Source organism: Cupressus sempervirens, chromosome 7 (genome assembly GCF_028749045.1).
Source record: "Cupressus sempervirens isolate cs-2001-9-10 chromosome 7, ASM2874904v1, whole genome shotgun sequence".
In the NCBI taxonomy this organism is placed as follows: Eukaryota; Viridiplantae; Streptophyta; class Pinopsida; order Cupressales; family Cupressaceae; genus Cupressus; species Cupressus sempervirens.
The window spans coordinates 658,297,536-658,317,154 of NC_143124.1; positions in this window are offsets into that span (position 1 = coordinate 658,297,536).

Here is a 19,619-nt window from a genome sequence, read left to right on the forward strand (position 1 = left end):
TAGTATTGAACACTAGGAAAAGATGATGTCAGAATTCAAGAAGAATGCTAATGCTTAGCAAAGTAGATAGATCGAGAACAAGTGAGAAGATCAAACAAATGTTCCTAAGAAATAGATAGTTGTAGAAATCAGTGATAGAGTATTTTTGCCCCCTCGGGATCGAAATTGAAATGAGGTAAGGGGATGCAAAAATTGGCTAGACATGAGAAAATTAGAATATAGCAATGTCCAAGATGACAGATAGATGATTAGAACCCAAGAATGACTATAAAAAAAAATGATAAAATGCCCTAGTTTGACTAGAGTTGACCTTGAAGGATATAGCATAAAAATTAGGTCGAAACGAGTAGAAAGGTGATTTTAGACATGAAACAGTGAATTGAAGTAGATATGAAGTATGGAAATGATGAAGACATGAAGAAATGAAGATGCCCCAGTGATGATTTAGGGATTAGACCTCAAAAGGTCAGCTAACTGCTCAGAATAAAGTATAATTTTAAAAGACAATTTTGACCATCAAGATGAACTCGAATTTGGATTTCAATCTTGAAAATGAATCCAAGACGTCAAAATTATTTAAGATCTCAAAACTTTATTTAATGTTATGATAAGATAGAAAAGAGATGAAGTGAAAGATTAAGAAGGTGAAAAGACATGAACAAGAAGAAAGTAAAGAAATATATGAAAGGAGTTAGCCGATATATCTATGAAAAGATGAAGAGAGAGCTCTCCCCATATGCAAGAATGCAAGACTAAGCTAGAAAATGAACCTAAAATGCAAGCTAATATGAAAAGTGGTTTACCAACAAGAAGTGTATAGCATTTAGACTCTTAATTTCATCATTGAGCATGTATTAGGGACATCATGAGATCATACAATCATCACTAGTATAACTACGAGGATATGAATATGATCGATATTAGATAGGTATGTGGAAATCCAATCTAAGCATCAGAGACATGTAAGTCAAGATAACTACACGATTAGATTTCCTAAGTTTAATTTAGCAAGATTACACGATTAGATTCCCTAAGTTTAATTTAGCAAGATTACACTTGTATCAAGGCATAAGGGCCAGGATAAACCCTGAGTGCGGTCTTGCAAAATAGTCAAGGATGATACATTTTTAAGTCAACATGTTGAATAGGACTAGCATAAATGCTTACAACACTATAGAAAAACAAAAGTATACCCACAAGTAGAAACCAAGAAAATATGTCCCATGCCCCTAGTCTTCTAGTCAATGACATCCTCGAAAGACTATTAGGGAGGGAACACATGGCAAAGAAATCATCATAGACAGCACACAAAGTAAATAAAGATCAGCATAGCTCAGTCGTTTAAGTGTTAAAGTGCGTGTGTGCAAGTCACTTGGCCATTTCTTCAAGACTTGATTCTGATAGTGAGAAATATTGCGACATTGGAGACTGTAGGTAAACTATCTGTAAAGTGTTAAAAAACACTTGATGTCAAAGTGGGGGAAGTGTTGAGAAACACTGTTTTGTGAGTTGTCAAAGAAACCCTAATGCACAAGAATACATCAATAGGCTAAGTAGCTATGCCCTCAAGATGAGGATAAGAAACAATTCCAAGCCAAGAAATGTGCAGCGAAGTGGATGATTGAGATAGATAGACATAGGTGCAAGGGTCTCAAGTAGTGCTTGTTTCTAGGTTTTCACCACTTGATAGATTTTTTCAAGGCTTTTTTCAATTTTTTTGTATTTTTTTTTAAATTTTTAGAAAGAGCTCAAGATGTTTGTAGATAGTCCTCCTATAGAAAAGATAAGTCATGATAAGCCGAGACCACAGAAAGGTATGCTCAAATATGTTGATATGGTGATGAAAGAGAAATGGTAGTAGGAAGAGTATATGGAGAATAAGAGTTCATGTATAGAAAGTAAGTGTAAGCTTTAGAGGATTTGATGAGGGTAGCTAAAATATTAGACAAGATCAACATTGACACACACCTTGAAGGGTATTGGAATAATGGAGGAATCATGGATGAAATAGCTTGAGATTTAGATGTATGACGTGGTAGAAGAGATTTAGAAAAAAGTGCAGTGAAAGGCTTTAGAATATTTTTAGGAAGATTTTTGGAAGAAGATGGAATGGAAGCCTTTGGAAGCTTGAATGTCAACTTTGAAGTATTTTCAATATTCAAGTCTTCTAAAAGAGACTTGGGAATCCATATAGCTTTAGATTTTCCTCGTTCTTTGGGTGCTTGAGAGTGCATTTGTATAATGATGGATTTAGGAACCCATATTTTCTTTGGTTTAGCTCTTTGAGTAGTGGAACTTTGTAGTCTCTTTTGTGCATTCTCCTTCTTAGAATTCACATGTCAATTAGATGGGACATAGTGATCTTTCTTTTTCAATAGATTCTTATGTTTATTCTCACTTCCAAAGGACTTGATATTTGTGGATGAATAGGGATGATATGACTGGTTTAGATGTATAGATGGGTGAAAAGTCATCAAGAATGAGTGTCTTTGTTGATCTTGAGGTATTATAGGAGAGTTAGGGAATGAGCTATGAGTGAATGTAGGAGATGGAGGAACATAAGGCCCCAATATGGATGGAAGGTTTGAATTCTTTAGCTTAGATGGATAAGGACCAAGGATAGATTTAGAAGATGCAAATGGATAGTGGGAAGGGATATCAACATCTTTAGAATGAGAAACATGGTCAAAGCCATCAATAGACTCATAAGTACCTTTGATAGGAACAACATTTTTAATAGAAGCACTTGAAGCTTGAGCACAATTTTGAAGTGGATGTGGAGAAGTAGAACATGAGGGGATGCTTTGATCTTGACAAGTAGCTTTGGATAGCATATGAAGAGAACTTTTCTCATAATTTTCAGTAAGCTCAAGGGAGATAATGGAAGTGGTATCTTCATCATACTTGGGGGGTGGAAAAGATATTGGATATGGAGGGGAAAAATCTTGAAAGAGATGAAAGGGTGCTTGATCTTGATATTTCTTGACATTTATAGCTTTTTCTTTTTGAGAGTCCTCTTGACATGGAGCCACTTCTAAAGACAAGGGAGAATGAAGAGTGAATGGAGTAGTTCTTGGATTAGGCATAGTAGTGCATGAAGGTTGAGGATGTTTAGGATTAATAACATGGAAAAGGTTTGCAGCGAAGTGAAGGTTAGCTTGAGTTTCTTTTAGAGGTAGTCTTTAAGGATACATGTAGTCTATGTGGAAAGCATTAGGTTCTTTATTTGATGGAGGCATGCTGGAAAGATTTGAAGTGTTCAGAGATGCATGAGTGTTAGAAGAAGTGGAAGATGTAATGGAGCCACTACTAGACATAGGTTCATTAATGTAATCTTGCTCAAGAAAAGTATCCTCATCGCATGAATCATTAGAGGTATCAATAATTCCATTATCAATAAGATCTTGGATTTTATGTTTTAGCTCAATGCAATCTGAAGTACTATGCTCATTATGTTGATGATAACCACAATAGATATCCAAGAATGGGTTTCCATATGAGATAGACTTTGGTAACATGATGATCTTATTGCTAAGAAGTTTTTGCAAAGTGTCATCATAAGAATCTTCCAAGGGAGAAAAAGTTCTATTAGAAGTATGTCTAGGATCTTCTTGTTGTTTTTCAAGTGAATAGAATGCATTCATATCTTCATCATTATCTTGGTCAAAGATAGGTCCATCATGAAATTTTAGCATAGGCTCAAAGGAGGTATCACTTGCTTGCTCTCTAAAGAGGTCTTTAGATCTAGAAGATGAAGACATTTGATGTCTTGAAGTAGAGCATGTAGACCTAGAAGAAGAGGATGACCTCAAAGAAGGTGACTCCTCACATGCATGTAAAGACCTTAAGGAAGATTCATATAATGATGCGATCTTATCCTCTAACCTTTTCTCAAGTTTAGACTTCATTTCTATCATGCGCTTAGAGAGATGAAGGTAAGAAAGATCATTTGTCTCTTCTAGTTCTTTATATTGTGCATATAGATCTTGAAACTCTTTAGTGACATGGAGGATATCATGATCATCTAGATTTGGTTGAGGTTTGGTAGCACAAGCTTTGAATTCCATAGTGATAGATAGATAATCAAGCATGAAGGAGACTAGAGGAAGCTAATAGATGACACAAGATAACTTGATTTCCAAACTAGAGAGGTAGATTATTCACTTGCCAATATAGTAATGATAGAGTAAAGTGACTTTTCAAGAAAGTGTCCAAGTTACTTATGACACTAGTGACTCAAGTCAAGAGCTAGGCAAGAAGCCAATAGCTAAGTAGATAGAGCAAGTGGGGTGACAAGTGAACAACTTTCCCAACCTAAGAGTGCAGTCAAGAAATCAAGGTAACCATTTCAACAAAAGGATGACTAGCAAGCGGACATAGACCATGAAGACAAAAAGACCAAGAGCACCAAGACCAAAGAGTAACTTTAAGCATGTTCAAGAACTAGAGATATAGAAAATAAAAATCAAATGATGAGACTCCCCTTAGCAAGAAACACAAGAAAATGTTTGAATTTGATGTTTTGACTTGGTTGACAAAGTTTGACAGTAGTTGATAGCATAGCAAGTTTGATGTTCAAAAATAATTTATTTCCAAGCAAGATAGGGACACATGAAGTAGTCTTCAAACAATCAAGTAAGGGACAAAACAACCTTGCATGATATAAGCATATGTGAGGTCTTAAAATGAATCCCTAGAACTATCATCATGTGTATGTTCAAAAGATTTTCATAGGTCTCCACATTCGAGAACACATCAAGCAATATCTACCTAAAGGACATGGTTCATTACTCAACAACTTGGCCCACACTTGATGCTCCTTTGCCTCAAACCAAGTAGTTTCCCACAAGAGATATTGGCTTTATCATGGAAATTCCATAAGCATAACCAAGGGAACACAGATGGTGAGTGTAAAATCTTGGGGTGATCCGGGTAGTTCACTAGGATCGATCCTTGCACTAAGAAGTTGAGCGGCTAAAAAAGGGTAGTTACTAACTTAGGGTTTTTAGATTGGAATTTCATTCATAGTGTTCCTCTTGCTCCCAATTATGGGACACCTCACCTTGCGATGAGTAACCGATCTCACGATCACAAGAGTACCTTAAGCATTCTTACCTAGTGATCTCCCTATGGTCAAAATCTCATAAGCGATCACACTAGACGAAGACAATCACTATGTCTATCAAGGTTTTGTGTCCTTGATAGCCTTGAGTTTATAGTGGGTTGGAAGAGTCGGGTAATTTGCTTGTCCCCACTTGGGTCGTTCCTCTCAGGTTGTCTGAGAGCAGGCCCTCTAAAGGATTCTAATCTACACAAAGAGTGGATCAACTTTTGGAAGTCAAAATTTCTCATTCACCTCAAAGGTGAAGAGCATACTCTCCTATTCCAATCATTTTCTCCCAAACACACCAAGAAGATTCAGTTACCTCTTACTCTTGAAACCAAATAGTAAACCAAGATTTCTGATTCACCACAAGGGTGAAGAGCATACTCTCCTATCACCAAAAGATCTCAATTGTAAGTTTTAATGTGCCTAAAAATAAACAACTAGTATATGACACACATGTAAAAGTAAAGAACAAGAAAAATTGGGTTTTTATGCGTTGGGTAGCCCTGCAAACAATCGTTAGTAGCCCTTGTGCATTTGAAGCTTTGACATGCGTTCTTTTTATGCAATGTTTCAATTTTTTTCACAAGGATGGCAACTTGCAATCAAAATTTTTTAGAACCAAAAGTTAGTGTGAAATAACATAAAAAAATAAAATAAAAAGTGGTTAGTTGCCTCAAATATCCAAGTTATCTTCCAATCAAGTGTATGCAAAGAAAGGGCAAACTAATTACAAATGCTCTCATTTTTACTCTTTGCTTTTGATCTAGTCAACAAGATTAGACTTTTTTGCTATTATTTCGGATCCAAAAATAGAAATAAAAAGAAGAGACCCCTATTAAAAATTAGAGAGCTTTCCAAAAATGCAAGAAATTCAAAAAAATCTCTTCATTTGCTCCCTAGAGACTGATTTTGTCAAAACAGACCAAATTTATCAAATTGAGTTTTTGATCCCTAATACGACCTCAAAAGTCAAAACACAAAGAGAGTACCCCTCTTAGAATTCAAAAATATTTCTGGAAATGTAAGTTTTTTTGAAAAATTCACTAATTTTCCATTAGAAATAGCTTTTTATGAAAAAAAAAAGAAAAAATCATAACTCCCAAAAATCATGTCAAAATTCTCTAAAAATAAGACTGAGACATTTTGAACACATATGAAACCTGAAAAAATAATTTTAGGACCAAAATCCAAGCGGTTTAAAAGATATGATCAAATCTTTAAACCAACTAAGTTTTTGGTCTTCAAACCAATCTACTTATGGGTTGGCCTTAAAACCAAAGTGATCATTCTACAAAAGCAATTGATTAGATTCAATATACTGCTGTAAAAAACCAAAGATAAGAAATAAAAGCAAATGGAGCTAGAAAATTGATTCAAGCCCCACGGTGGGCGCCAAAAATGTACACTCGAAAGTGTCCCACTCTAAACCCTTCTATCCAAACGATTCCATGAGTTGGAATGTTTGGATGCCAGCTTAGAGCTCCCTATCCACAGAGTGAAAGAGAGTGTATTTCAAGTTCAAGGGCTCTCAGATGAGCCTTAGAGATACTCTTCTTGCTAGTAAACCATGAAATGAGAGGTTCCAAAGACAAGATGCAAGAATGCAAATGTCCCAAGGAGTTCCTCAAGAATGCAATGCAAATGAAAATTAAGCTAGAATAAGATGCAAAGTGGAGCTATGCTAAAACATGTATGAGAGTGTTACAATACCATTATTAAGCTATGTGAGATTAAGCTACATGTAAAAATGAAAGCTAAGCTAAGCTAGAATGCCATGATGCCATGGATGAGAGAATGTAGACAAGAAATAGAAGTTCTCCACAAAGCTCCAAAGAAACCTATTAGAAAACCTGCAGTATAACAATATTCAAAATGAGGATGGATGCTTTGAGGGGGAAAGCTATCTCCCTTTTAAAGATGTATGGATGGTAGAGATCAAGATGAATATGGTGGATGATCAACGATGAAATTCGAAAATAGGTGTGATCCATGTGCATACACAAGTCAACCAATAGAATATAAGTTGACTTGTCATATAAGACAAAAGTCACAAAGCCTTTTCTTTTAATTGCAAAATAGAAAAAGGACTTTATGTGTGCACTTTAAGTGGGTTAGAATAATGGGGTCTTTTATTTAATTAAAAGGGGACATGTTCTTTTAATCAAATAATGAACTTAGGATAGCATAGTCAAACTATAGGTTATATTCAAATAAATTGATTATTAGCAATTTGGTCTAGATAAATGATTAAATTAATTTAGCCAAAATGTTGAAAAGGGGGCTAATAGTCTAGATAACCATTTTTAGGTGATTACAATATTCACCAAATAAAGAACTCACTACTCCCAACAAATATTGGGCTGCAAGTCTTTTCACTACCTTCACAAATCATACATCTTCATGCTTTGCTATGCCTATGAAGTCCACTCCAAGTAATTTTCCTTCTAAACTTCAAGACCCTATTATGCAAACTTCAGAAATAGATTCAAATACAGATTTAGATACTTCCTCATCCTCAAAATTGGTTTCATGTCAAGAGGACTATGAAGAAACAAGTGTTGATCAAGACCAAGATTCCTTCACCCCCTTTCAAATCTTCCAAGATCTTGTGCCTCCATCTCAACAACCACATAGTCCTCCATCTCCCATGTCATGCACCTCTACTAATAAAGATCAAGATATTCCTTCTACCATACCTAAGGAGATTATTAAAGACCAACAAAAGGATACTTTCCCTATGCTACCTAAAATTCCTTTTGAAGAGAAAAGTGTTCCCTCACCCTATTTTTCTACCTCACTATATTCATTCAAAATCATGCTCAAGCTTTAAATACTCTTGTCAAAGATATTACTCCGATAATAGTTACTCATAAATCTATTTTTGGCTTTGGTCATATCACTCACTCTAAAGATGTTGATATCCCTACTCATGGTCCATTTACATCTTCTAAATCTATCCTTGGTCCCCATCCATCTAAGTTAAAACCTTCAAGTCTTCCATCCATATTGGGACCTTATGTTACTCTATTTCCTACTTCCACTCTTAGATCATTACACATTCCTCGTACCCTACCCAAGATCAACAAAGATACACATAGTTGAACTCTTCACATTCACCTTTCAATCTAAACTAGTCATATTGGCCTCATTCATCCACAAGTCCCAAGTCCTTTGGATGTAATTTGGATGATCAACTCAAAAATAAGTGCATAAATCTATTTTCTAAAGTTCACTATGTCTCCTTTAATTGACATGTGAATGTTAATAAGGAAAATACACAAAAGGGATTGCAAAGGTCCACTATTCAAAGAACTCAAGCAAAGAAAATGTGGGTTCTTAAATATGTTATTAAAGAAATGTATTCCAAAGCATCTAATGAAAAATCAAAAGCTATATGGATTCCCAAGTCTCTTTTGAAGGACTTGAATATTGAAAACAAATCAAAGTTGACATTCAAGCTTCCAAAGGCTTCCACTTCATCTTCTTCCCAACATCTTCCTAAAAAGGTTTCGAAACCTTCTACTCCACCTTCCTCCAAAATGGCTTTGCTACCTCATATATCTAAGCCTCAATATATTTTGTCCATGATTTCTCCATCATTCCATCACCCTTCAAGGTGTGTGTCAATGTTGATCTTGCCTAATATCTCATCCACCCTCATGAAATCCTCTAAATATTACATCTACTTGCTATCCTTGCTTGTTTCAATCTTCAAAAACTAATAACGTTATCCTCCATCTACCTCTCATTTTCATATCATTTCCCTTCCATTACCTTATTAGCATCTTTGAGCTTACCTTGTTATGGTCTTAGCTTATCATAATTTCTCCTTGCAATAGGAGCACTATTCAAATTGAAAAAGGCTCAAATTTTTTTTGAAAACTTTAAAAATCCAAAAAAAAGAAAAAAACAAACAAGAAAAAAATTTAAAAAGTGCCTTGGTGAAAACCACTTCTTGTGGCACTTGGTAGCAAAAGTAAAAGAAAAATAAGTCCATCCTATGGTGAAAACCACTTCTTGTGGAACCTTGGATAAATACCATGATGAAAACTTGGTAAACATAAATCATGCAAAATTCTTCCATCCATGACATCCAATCATAATCTTGCTTATCCTTTAGATTTCATCATTTCTAAAGTCATTCACTCATAACCTCCATAAAAAAACTTTCTATCCTATTTAGTTAAACCTTTGGTCATGATCAATGAAAGAAAGAAGAAAACTTAGTTCTTAGAAATATCTTGACATGGTCATTTTCTTGGATTACTTATGTGAATCCTTCATTAAACCATGAGCTTATATTGCTATATTCTTTTTCCCTATATTGGGTAATCTTGTGAAGAATTTCATTGAGGGTAAAATTCACTACCTTATACTCCTTGCCTATCCATCTCTACTTATCCACCAGCTTGCTACTACATCTCATCCTACACCTTGCTAAACACTAGAACAAAATCAATATAATCCTTCTTGAGAGATAGTAATCTCTAGCAAAGTTCTAAAAATTTGAAAATATTTTGAAAAAAGTCTAAAAGTTGCAAAATATCCCGAAAAAGTCATTATCTTGGTGAAAACCTAGCAATAGGCACCTTAGTAGTACCAAAAAAATTGGAAAATTCCAAAAATTACAAAAAGACATAGAAAAATTCAAAAATACAAAAAAATAAAAAGGAGTAAATACAAAAAAAAAAAGAAAAAGAAAAATAAAGTGCCATTGATGAAAACCTAACAAATAGGCATCATGGTAGCAAAAAAAAAAATCTCTGCCAAGAAGGTGAAAACTTGGTATACAGGTGCCTCTTGTTCCAAATGCTATATCTTGTAGTGCATCTTCTGGCTTCCTGTGCAGTTGCTTTCCTATTTTAGTTTTCTACTTTTACTCATGCACCCATGGACTAAATCTTGTTATAACTCAAGGGCAACACCCTATAGTGTCATAGGAATCTCTTTCACAATAGTCACTAGTTGTTCTAACTGCATCTACCTACTATCACTAGTGTCACTTTGAGATTCCTCTCATGGAAGATCTCTCTCATGTCATTCACTAGTTGTTCTAACTATATCTTCCTACTATCATTAGTATCACAACTAACATACCTCTCATGGAAGATCTCTCTCATGTTAGTCACTAGTTATTCTAACTGTGTTTGTCTACTGTCACTTAGTTCCTACTAAGATTCTTCTTACTGAAGATTTCTCTTTGACTTCAGCCACTGGTTGTTTTAATCATGTTTGTCTACTATCATCATCTTACTAAATAGATTTCTTTCATAAATCTTCCAAACATTGACACTTGACATTAGTCCTATAACATAGAAACTGAATTGAAAATGATGAATTTATTTGGGATATGCTGAGCTTTTCTTTGTTTGTTTTTCTTTTGCTTTATCATGTCTCTTTGAGCAACTCAATGATGACATTTTTGAATAGAGAAGTGAGGATAGGGGGCATGATATTTTCTTTTATTTCCACTTGTGGTTTAGTTCCAATGATCTAAAGCATCCATATAAAAGGGGCGTCTACTATAAGAGTCTCCATCTCTGATGGGGACACAACCCAAGAACAAAATGGAACCAACAGAAAAGGAAAATTATATTAACTGAGAAAATAAGCTAGTACAAAAAGAGCAGGGAAAATAAACTTCAAAACATGCCCTAAGGGCTTACAATAGCATAAATCTGGAGAATATTTCTCCTTTTAGCACCTCCTCTCAAACTCCACTCCGAACTACCTTTTACAATGCCAGAAATCTCCTTAAATAGACCCCAGAGGGTTAAGGACTAGGAGTACATTCTAGAAAGTGCTAGTAGGCATCCACCAATGAAATAGAAGGTTCCGAAAGCTGCGTTAGAAGTCAGTGCAAATCTAGAAGAATCCAGAAATGGTAATCGAACTTTCGGGAGGCATAACTTTTGAACCGTAGCTCTGATTGACAAACCGTTTACATTTTCAGAAAGCTCTCAAAGTGCTCTATAGCCCTATGGACCAGCTTCACTCATCCCCCATTTTTCAACCCTTTTGGAGGTCATTTAATGCCCCAAACCTGACTTTGAAGCATTCTTAGGAGGTCTCCAAAACCTGAAAAATTGCAATAACTTTCAAACCGTGGGGCCTATTGACCTGATTCTTTTTCTAGAATGCTCTAAATCATGATTACATTCATCTGGCCAATTTACACCTTCTAGTTTACCAAAATGATGGCCCAAATACATGCTCCTATTTTTTTAGGATTTTCAAACGCACTGATAGTTGAACTATGAGAGTTGGAACCTTTATTTGAGCCAAATGGGTATCCAAAAATGTAAAGACATGAAACAGAAACTAAGTCTAAGAACATTTTTTTTTTGGTGACACATGATTGCCCTTATACCTCTAGATGCTCCTACATCAGACACCCAGGGTAGATTGAAAAGTGACCCTGTCACTTTATGGATGGTAGAGGAAATCCCAAATGGGAAACCTCAGCTACTGAAATCCAAGTTGAGTCCTCGATCAACCGTCCTTTCCATTTGACCAAATACTCTTCATACTGCTTGTTTCTGGTACTCCTACACACATGATGATCTAGAATGTCTTCTATCTCCTCCTTCTTAGAAGCAGGAATTTGACATGGCTCTAAAACTAGCTCCTCATTTGCACCATCATCATGATACTCTATTAAATCTGCAATGTTGAAAATGGGAGAAATGTGAATACCATCTGGCAGCTCCACCTCATATGCATTTCATGAGTTATGTTTCTTCAAAAATTTGTAGGGGCCAAATTTCTTCATTTTCAGCTTGTTGTAAGTACCAACTGGAAATCTTTCTTTTCGTAAGTGCACCATGACTAGATCCCCTACTTGGAATTCCTTATGTCTTCTCCTTTGATCAGCCCTAGCTTTATACTCTTGATTCATCTTGATAATGTGTGCTTTAACCTCCTCATGTAGACGCTTGATGTGTTCAGTAAATTCCTCAGCTTCAACACTTGTCCTCTCCCCTTGTTCTATCTTCCTCAATTCTGGTGCAGTCCTTGGGCTATTCCCATATACAATTTGAAATGGTGATTTTCCAGTACTCCTATTTACAGAGTTATTATAAGCAAACTCTGCCTGTGGTAGAATCAAATCCCATCCCTTGGGCTTATCTCCAACTAAACATCTCAGCAAATTGCCCAGACTTCTATTTACCACTTCTGTTTGGCCATCAGTCTATGGGTGATGCGTGGAACTGAATTTCAGGTCTTTTCTCAACTTCTTCCACAATGTCCTCTAGAAATACCCCACAAATTTAGTATCTCTGTCAGAAACTATACTCCTTGGAAGACCATGTAGTCTTACCACCTCTTTGAAAAACAAGTCTGCAATATGGACAGCATCATGAGTTTTGTGGCATGGAATGAAATGTGCCATTTTGGAGAACCTATCAACCACCACAAATACTAAGTCATTACCCCTTTGTGTCCTCGGCAATCCAAGAACAAAATCCATACTTATGTCCTCCCATGGCCTTGATGGAATAGGCAATGGTTGATATAGGCCAGTATTTTGACTAAACCCCTTGGAAACTTGACAAACCTGGCAACTCTGTAAAAACTTCTTCACATCTTGTGTAATTTGAGGCCAAAAATAATGGTCTCTAAGAATGGCAATGGTCTTATCCTGACCAAAATGTCCTGCCATCCCTCCACTGTGTTTCTCCTTAATCAGATTTTCCCTCATGGAACTCCTTGGAATGCACAATTGACTACCTTTGAATAACATGCCATCCTGAATCAAATAGTCTAACCACTTGGTTCTATCTACAGCAACAGGTTCTTTACAAGCTTTCCATGCTTCAACAAAATCAGGATCCTCGGGGTACAAATTCTTGAGTTCATCAAACCCAACTACTTCAACCTGCATTGTTGTAAGCAACAACTGTCTCCTACTTAATGCATCTGCAACCTTGTTAGATTTTCCACTTCTATGCTTCAACACAAATGTATAACTCTGCAAGAATTCTACCCACTTCATATGCCTTTGATTCAATTTACCTTGGCTATTTAGGTACTGTAATGCCTGATGATCAGTATACAAAACAAATTCCTTTGGCAATTGCATAGAACTCTTGATCATAAACATAATACTTCTTCTTTGCATCATTCGATTTTTCACTAAAATATACAATAGGCTTACCTTCTTGGCTTAATACAGCCCCAATAGCGCTACCACTAGCATCACAATCCACCTAGAATACTTTTCTAAAATCTGGAAGTGCCAACACAGGCTGTTCAGTCACCTTCTTCTTCAGCAATTCAAAACTTCTCGCAGCTGCTGCAGTCCATTTGAACTCTTTTCTATCCCCTCTTATTGTATCAGTTAGAGGTGCACATATGCCACTGAAATTCTTAATAAACTTCCTATAAAAACTAACCAGACCATGAAATGATCTTACCTCAGTAGCAGACCTTGGAGTAGGCCATTCCAAGATGGCTTTTACCTTCTTTGGATCCATTTTGAGACCTTCAGGTGATATAACAAATCCCAAATAGACTAACTCCCTTTTTGCAAAGACACACTTCTTTAGATTAATTAACAGTTTCTCTTCCCTTAGCCTTTCAAGGACACTACGAATATGCAGTAAATGTTCTTCCAAAATCTTGCTGAAAATTAAAATATCATCCAAATAGACAATAACAAATTTTCCCAAGAACTTCTTAAGTACCTCATTCATGAGCCACATGAAGGTGCTTGGGGCGTTCGTCAATCCAAAGGGCATGACTAACCACTCATAAAGAACCTCCTTGGTCTTGAAGGCTATTTTCCACTCATCTCCTTCTCGAATCCGTATCTGATGATAGCCACTCTTCAGATCTATCTTTGTGAAGTACTGAGCTCCACTCAAGCAGTCCATAAGATCATCCATCCTTGGCAAAGGAAACCAGTACTTGATGGTTATCCTATTTATAGCTCGAGAATCTATACACATCCTCCACTCTCCATCTTTCTTTGGTGCAAGTACTATAGGTACTGCACATGGACTCAGGCTCTCTCGAATCAAGCCCTTCCTCAACAGCTCCTAAACCTATCTATTTAGCTCCTCTGTTTCAGTAGGAGTCATCCTGTGAGCAGCCTTGTTAGGAAAACTAGCTCCTGGAATCAAATCTATCTGATGACTAATTTGCCTTACTGGTGGCAATCCATCTGGAACATTATCAGAGATAATATCTCCAAATTCCCCTAGTAAATTTGAAACTTCAAATGGTATTTCACTACTACCTTCTTTATCTTTCCTAGGAATCAAAGCATAGCACATATGCTGATGTTTCATGCCATCTAAAAACTTCCTTCCATTAACAAGACAAATCCTAACACTACTACATACCTTTTCACCTTCCTTTTTCATGGGCTTCAATTTGTGGCGAACTCCATCCTTTGTCAGAGAGTATGTGTTTGCATGTCCATCATGGATTGCATGTCTATCAAACTGCCATGGTCTACCCAACAATAGATGGAAAACATCCATCAAAATAACATTACAGAGAACTTCATCACGGTAACTCTCAATTTTGAATTTTACTAAACATTGTTCACTTACCAGGACCTTATGATCATCTTTTACCCAAGAAATTTGATAGGGCTGGGGATGTTTCTCCCTCTTGAGCTTCAGCTTAGAGACCATCTCTTCTAATACCAAGTTATCAGTGCTACCACCATCAATGATCACATCACAACATTTATCCTCACACTTGCATTTGGTACGGAACAAACTCCTCCGTTGTCCTGGTTCATTTTCACCGCTTAGTAGGACTCTTTCATTTACCAAGGTCTCTCTTGTTTTCGCATCCTCTGAATGTGAGATTGTGCATCCTCATCCACATGAGCAACCCTAGCTTGGCCCTCAGCTCTCCTATCTGTCCTTCCTTGTCATTGAGGGCATTCAAAGGCACGATGTCCTTCTTCATTGCAATGGAAACAGGTACCACGGAAGCCTCCTCTTCCTTGTCCACGTCCTCTACCTCTTCCTCTTTAATTTCCAAAGTCTTGATCGTGGGAGTGGTTGAAACCCTCATTCCTCTGGTTTCCGCTAGTACCCACATCTTCATTTTTCTTTTGGGTTTCATTGCGGCCTCCAGATGATCTACTGCTTCCCCTTCCTCCTTGACCGCGCCCTCTTTGTCTTCCTTCAAACCTTTTATTCAGCTTCTCTTCAACTCGTAGGGAAAATTGGTATGCCTCTTCAACACTGGTCATTCTTACCAGACTTAATTCCTCCTGGATGCTAGGTCGCAACCCACTGATATAACAAGCAACCTTCTCCTTATTTGCTTCTACATGCCCCGCTCTAATCAAGATTCGGTAAAAATCCTCTGTATATTCTTGGACTGATCTTCCTGCTTGCTTTAACCCATGCATCTTCTTAAATAGATCAAGCTCGTAGTCCACAGGAGTGAACTGCTTCTTCAATTTGTCCACCATGTGATCCCATCTTGTGATCTTCTCCTTTCCTCTTCTAAGTCTTTCTAGTTGAACCTCTTGCCACCAGATTTTGGCATGGCCTTTCAGTTTGGCCTTTGCAAACTTAACCCTATCTGGCTCCCTTATATCCTCATACTCAAAGTATTCTTCCAATTCATTGATCCAATCGATCAACTCATCTGGTTTCAAATTTCCTAAAAATATACCCACTTCAATTGTAGGTCTTTTCCCAAACTTAGTAATGGCCCTAAAAAGCCTTTCCTCTATAGGATTCAAAACTTCCCCATCTTCTTCCTCTTCTGGTCCCATTACTTCCTCTTCATTGTCATCCTCACTGTTGTCAGCTGCGGCAACATTTTCTCCTCTATGAAGCTCCTTTTGCAATGCTTTTACCTACCTCTAGAGGGCTCTAACCTCCTCAGGATCAATAGCTCTGGCCCTTCTGCCATTCTCTCTTCATGGAGGCATCTTCTAACTCGATCCCACAACCACACAGTCCTGGTGCAAACTGCCTCACAGTCAGCGCTCTGTCTACACACTCAGGAAAACCCGCTCTGATACCACTTGATGGGGACACAACCCAAGAACATAATGGAACCAATAGAAAGGGAAAATTATATTAACTGAGTAAATAAGCTAGTACAAAAAGTGTAGAGAAAATAAACTTCAAAACATTCCCTAAGGGCTTACAATAGCATAAATCTGGAGAATATTTCTCCTTTTAGCACCCCCTCTCAAACTCCACTCCGAACTGCCTTTTACAATGCCAAAAATCTCCTTAAATAGACCCCAGAGGGTTAAGAACTAGGAGTACATTGTAGAAAGTGCTAGTAGGCATCCACCGATGAAATAGAAGGTTCTGGAAGTTGCATTAGAAGTTGGTGCAAATCTAGAAGAATCTAGAAACGGTAATCGAACTTTCGGGAGGCATAACTTTTGAACCATAGCTCCGATTGACGAACCATTTACATTTTCAAAAAGCTCTCAAAGTGCTCTATAGCCCTATGGACCAGCTTTTCTCGTCCCCCATTTTTCAACCCTTTTTGAGGTCATTTAATGCCCCAAACTTGACTTTGAAGCATTCTTAGGAGGTCTCCAAAACCTGAAAAACTGCAATAACTTTCAAACCATGGGGCCTGTTGACTTGATTCTTTTTCTAGAATTCTCTAAATCATGATTACATTCATCTGGCCAATTCACACCTTCTAGTTTACCGAAATGATGGCCCAAATACATGCTCTTATTTTTTTGAGATTTTCAAACGCACTGATAGTTGAACTGTGAGAGTTGGGACCTTTATTTGAGCCAAATGGGTATCCAAAAATGTAAAGACATGAAATAGAAACTAAGTCTAAGTACTTTTTTTTTGGGTGACACAGGATTGCCCTTATACCTCTGGATGCTCCTGCATCAATCTCATATTGGAAGGCATGTGTACCTTGACTCCTTTTATATCAATAAATTAGTAAGGTTGGTTCTTCTCCTTACTTGTTGGAGTGAACTCTTCATGCTACAATAAATAATGATACTCATCTTGCTAAGTGGATGTACGGGTCACTGTGAGTATACTTAGCACACTTCTTTCTTAGCTTATAGATGCAAGGGTCATTGAGGACACAATAATTACTAAATACTTAGCATAAGAAGGATCTCTCATGTGTCTAGTGTGTTTGCATGCAAGAAACATTCTAGTCATCCTAGCATTTATGCTTTGATGCTTATGTTCACTCGCTACATCATCGGGACAAATGTTCTAGTCATTTTGGCTTCTTACACCTTGAATGCTTACATTTAATCCCGATAAAACTAGAACATATGTCCTATTCATATTCTTATGATTGCAATGTTAGTGGGAATTGTATGACATCTAGGATTTTGCTACATGCTTGGTGACGATAATTTTCAAAGATTGGTAATCAGACTTAGGCTTGCATCTAGTGTAGGGTTACATTGCATAAGAACATGGTTCAATCATTGATTTATTGACATCCTTTGTAATGAGGGATTGTTGGTTTCATCAAAGTATCATGTTTCTACATGACTACACAAATGATCAATTAATCACCCTCTTGGCTTCTCTGGCTACTTTGAACTCATATTTAGGATCAAATTCAAAATTTGACACACTTAAACAACTAAAATTGACACTTTAAATTTTAGGACTGATGCAATCGAATGCTTGTGCAGTCCATCTTTTTGATACTTTGTGAATCTTGGAATATTTTCAAATCACACTTTCTTCAAATTTTCTAAAATCTTTGGAAAAAATTCATCTCAAGTCAACTTTGGTCAAACTTAGTCTTTTGGATTTCAAAATCACTTTAAATCGACTTCAAATTTTATTCAGATCTCTCAAGATCTCTTCTATATTCTCTTGAATCTTATATTTCTTTAGCATTTCTTGATATACTACTTTGCATCACTCTTCTGGTGTGTCATATTTTGATTTCACTTGTGTGGGGTAGGATGATTACATCATTGAATCTTTCAAAATTGATTCCAACTTAGTCTAAATCTTATGTCCTCATCACTAAGGACATCTCATGACTCGGGGCATTTTTTTTCTCTCTATCTAACATCATATGTCATCTATGTCATTTTTTGATTAGTCGATCACATCTTATAGTAGTTCTTGTTAGAGTTTGATGGATAGGTATCAGGATAGTCTAACCCCAACTCTTGGGGATCAAGCCTCATTCTAAAGATGATTCTATGACTCATGATACATCTTGTTATCTTTTATGTACCAATATTCATATGTTCTATCTAGTTTTTGGGGGATTAAGCTCTATTTTGGAGATAATTCTAAATTCTTACTGAGGGTTAGGCTTAATTTTAAAGATAATCCTAACTCTTGTTGCAAATTAAGCCTCATTCTGGGGATAATTCTAAGCTCTTGCTTTTGATCACTATTCAATAGATAGGTTTCAGGACAGTCTAAACCCTGACTCCTAAGGATTAAGCCTCATTTTGGGGATAATTCTATGGATCATGATTAATCTTGTCATCTTTTAATGGATAGGTATCAGGATAGTCTAAACCCCGACTCTTGAGAATTGAGTGTCATTCTGGGAACAATTCTATGAAATTTGACAATCTTTGTGCTATCAATCTTGGTATCTAGGTGCTCTATCTAGATCCTCTAAGGTTAAGCTTCATTCTAGAGATAAACTTTAAAAGCTTATCAATCTCAGTATCTAGGTGTTCTATCTAGATCCCCTAAGGTTAAGCTTCATTCTAGAGATAACCTTTAAAAACTTATCAATCTTGGTATCTAGGTGTTCTAACTAGATCCCCTAAGGTTAAGCTTCATTCTGGAGATGATCTTTACAAGATTATCAATCTTGGTGTCTAGATATTCTATCTAGTTCCCCTAAGGTTAAGCTTCATTTTAGAGATAACCTTTAAAAGCTTATCAATCTCAGTATCTAGGTGTTCTATCTAAATCCACTAAGGTTAAGCTTCATTTTGGAGATACCCTTAAAAATCTTATTAATTGGTCTTCATATCATCAATTTTGGAACCAATCTCATTTCTTGATCTATGCATCATACTCCTGATTTCTTTGAATCGAATGTGCTGCTCGCACATTCATTCAAAGAGGGACAAATGTAATACCCCAAAATTAGCACATTGCCATGTTAACCAATTTTGGTCTATTCAATCATTCCTAAGTCCAATTTTACTAGGTAGTTCTAATTCTAATAATAGCTACTTGACCTAGGTGTCAAATGTAGAAAACCCTAATCTACATTAATCACACTCTTTATTTAATTCCTAAGTATTGACTCAAATTAGTTGCATTAAACTTATTAATCAAGTTCAATTTAATTACAAGTGTTCATATTTTAATTAAATTACAATTACTTCTTTATCTAATGTGCAAAGGAATTAATGTATTTAATTTAATAATGTCCTCATTTTAATTATTGAATTTAATTATTCAATTAATTAAATTTTATGCATTTATGAGGTCATATCTTATTTTATTAAATTAAATATTCTCTCCAAATATTCTTTTTAGTTTAGAAATGGAAATTCTAAGTGAACTAAAACTCAAAATGGAAT